This window comes from Micromys minutus, assembly GCF_963924665.1.
Source record: "Micromys minutus genome assembly, chromosome: 26".
Taxonomy (NCBI): Eukaryota; Metazoa; Chordata; class Mammalia; order Rodentia; family Muridae; genus Micromys; species Micromys minutus.
Window position 1 is genome coordinate 42,731,520 of NC_137961.1, and position 3,459 is coordinate 42,734,978.

Sequence of the window (3,459 nt, forward strand, 5' to 3'; positions counted from 1 at the left end):
ATGTATGTGGGTTATACATGTGCCTTGGTGTTCATAGATTAGAGGACAAGCTTCCTGTTTTTCTTCTTTCACTATGTGAGGTGCAGGGGTTGAACAAAAGTTATTAGATTTGGTAATAGGTACCATTAAACTGAGCCATTTTGTTAGTCTATTATTTTTTTCTGTGACTATTTTTCTTTTTTCTTTATTTTATGTATATGAGCATGCTGTAGCTGTCCTCAGACACACCAGAAGAGGGCTCCAGATCCCATTACAGATGGTTGTGAGCCGCCTTGTGGATGCTGGGATTTGAACTCAGTACCTCTGGAAGAGCAGTCAGTGCTCTTAACTGCTGAGCCATCTCTCCAGCCCGCCATGGCCTTTTCTGACTGTCCATGTGATGTCATGGAACAAGGAGCTGAGGAGAAAGAGAGAAAACCCTGCACAATGATGTGCTCACTCCCCTTGAAGATACAGGAGATACCAGTACTTTGAAGAGCACAGATAATAGCAAAATAGAGGAATAATTGGCAGGCAGCTATAGATCACCTTTGTTTTTAAAATAATTTAGCTAATTATATGTTTGCATACATTAATTTCTTAAAGTATGGAACAAGCAGTCTTGCAGAGCTCTTGAAGACTTAACACGTGGCTTCCTCTGAACCTATTGGCATGTCTCCAGCCCACCATGCACATAAGTCTCCCTAGCAAATGCCAACTGGCTCTTCCACCTCAGGTTCTACAGAACCTGCCTCCCCTGTGTGGTTCACACAGCTGTATGGGCTTTCCTCCCTCAGTGGCCCATAGTCTGGGCTATTTCCATTGATTTTTTTTGTTTGTTTTGTTTTTGTCTTTGTTTTCTTTTTGCCAGCTTTCTTTTGGAGGAGGGATGAGTATAGGACCCACAGTTTTCTTATTTCAGATGCTTGGGAAAAGCATGGTGCTAGAAGATCCTTGCTAAATTCTTGTAGAGTCAGTTAGGTAGCACTGAAGGCCAGAGAGATAGGTTCTGAGATTTGGAAAGGCAGGTGGGAGAAGTCTGATGGAAGGGGCTTATCCCAGAGCCTCAGATATCTGGGAAGGCAGCGTTAGATGCCCTCAGTTACTGGGAGGGCCTTCAGGAGGGTTGGCCTCATCGGTTTATTAGCATCCTTAAGGAGCGCTGTGCTGTTGAGTCCAGGCACCCCCCTTGTCACTCTGTTCAGCTCATGTTGCAGCTGTGTTTCCTGTCAGCTCCCAGGACTTGAGCAGATCACTTACAGGGGAGTCTCCAGGCTTTATATTTGGGTGGCCATAGCTAAATATGACCGAAGAGGGCATCCCCGCGTCACAGAGGAACAACCCAGGAACATGCAGGTATGGCTGTTGGTATTAGGACAGCTCTTAACTCCCCTCCCCCTGCCCTCCCCTGCACCTCTGGTGATGGCGCTACCCATAGGTGACCAGAATCTGGCACATCCATCACCATGGAAACAGTTAAAGCATTCCCAGAAGACAGTGGTTCAAAAACCCACCTTTACCTGGGAGCAAGTGACATCACTACCCCTATAAAAGACTGAAACCCCTCCTCTTTCTCTTTTTCTCTTCTCTTCCCTTTACCCTGACCCCTGCCCTGTCCCTGTTCTATTAAACCTCTCCACGTGGAACCGTGTTGCTTTGGTGTGCTTTGTCCCGGCATGAGCCGAGAAATCTAATTAACAATGGCCTGGGTGTTTTCCTTGGCTATGAGTTTCTCAAACCCTAGCTGAAGCTACCATTTTTTCCCCCAGCCTTCTCCCCGGCCTTGGAAGCCCTCTTTCCCAGGGTAGAGCTGGCTGCTGTGCTTTCCCCTTTTCCTCCTCAGGGGCACCACAAATGAGGAGGCAGCTCATTCTTCCTGCTGTCGTTACCTGACCCTCTGTTCACCTAACTCAAATCCCTCCTGCTTTTGTGACTGCCTTTCCTTCCCTTAAGCAATGACCTCAAGAAGGGGCTGCTCTCTACCTTCTCTCTCTTCCCCAGCCTCATGGAAGAGATGTGACCCAACCCAGTGTCTGTCTCTGCAGTTCCTGGAAGCAGTCACCAAATGAGGGCAGCTCATCTGTGAGAGTCATTCTCCAATCCTTGACCTTTGCTGAGGTTCCACTCTGCCTTCCCCACTCCCTATGACTAGTACGCACACCCTACCCCACAGCGGAGGCTCCACTGTTCACCTGCCCAGACTTGCCTTCTGTCTTGCTACCTGATGTGCCCAACCCAGGCCATCCCCTGTGGTAGAATGTTTCACTTAAATTAGAGAACAGCATGAAGATTCTGAGAAGGCAACTTATGCTGTCTCCATGGCTGGCCAGTGAAGGACCCTGAAGTCTGGTTCACCACACACCAGTTGTTCTATTAGGCAAGGGGAGGATCTGAGAGTTGGCTCTGCTCTCTGAGGATCCCCGGCCATATTCCACAGAACTTCTGCCTCTGCCCAGAAAGACTCTCCTAACCAGGCTGACTTCCCTTCGGCTGTCCACATATGGAAACTGCTTTTGCTCTGCATCCAGTTCTGCAGAAACCAGAGCCTAGTTTTTTTTTTTTTTTTTTTTTTTTTTTTTACTATGAATGACATTTATTTTATTTAGTCATTATCTTTACAACTGAAACTCTGAGAATTCAAAATTACCATCCATGCCTGTGAGCTTCTTGTACACACCAGAAAAAGTTTTGACCTTGTGCTCTACATTTTTCTGCGGTCCTTTGTCTAAATGAACTATGAGCCGCCTGCCCTCCAGTTTCACACGGATCCTCTTACCCACAATTCACTTGGGAGGACTAAGTCCTCAAAGATGGCGTCGTGTACTTCTGTCAGTGTGTGGCTTCTGGGGCGCTTCTGCTTAGTTTTCGTACGGCTTTTCCGGGTTGGTTTGGGCAGAGTCCTCTGAGCAATGAAGACTGCATGCTTCCCACTGAACTTTTCCTCCAATTCACGAACTAGCCGGACTTGGACTTTCTGGAAAGATTTCAGCTGAGGAACTGCTACAAAAATTATGCTAAGGGTCTTCCGACCACCGCCAACGTCGATTTCCTTGGCCGCGGTGATGTTGAGTTCCCGCAGCTGCGCCTTGAGATCTGAGCTCATCTCCCTCGAGCAGCGCCTGAAAGATGCCAGACTCGAACTCGTCCGGCTTCTCGCCATTGGACTGCACAATCTTGGTGCTCGAGCTGATCATGGCTTCGTTCTCACAGAGTGCCGGCTTAGAAAGAGCCAACACCTAGTTCTTAGCTGTACTCGGTTCTCAGCTGTACTTGGCGGGCCTCCTCTGTACTCCCTCGCTGAGCACACTGAAGACTGAGGCAGGAATAGTGGCAGCAAGTTTTAGGCCATGCTGAGCTACAGAAAAAGTGTACAAGATGAAACATGTATGTCAACTTTACATGTATGCCGATACTGAACTCCTTGGGAATTACTAAGTCTTTTTTGGTTCCTCTGCTGGGGATTACACTGGATTTTATGCA

At 47.8% G+C, this 3,459-nt stretch overlaps 1 pseudogene across 1 annotated transcript; it reads right to left on the reverse strand.

Moving 5' to 3' along the window:
* Nucleotides 1-2,594: 2,594 nt before the first annotated feature.
* LOC308437365 (small ribosomal subunit protein eS7-like) lies at nt 2,595-3,173 on the reverse strand (annotated as a pseudogene). Its single transcript has one exon. The product of its transcript is annotated as a small ribosomal subunit protein eS7-like (transcript).
* Between the last annotated feature and the right edge of the window lie 286 nt (nt 3,174-3,459).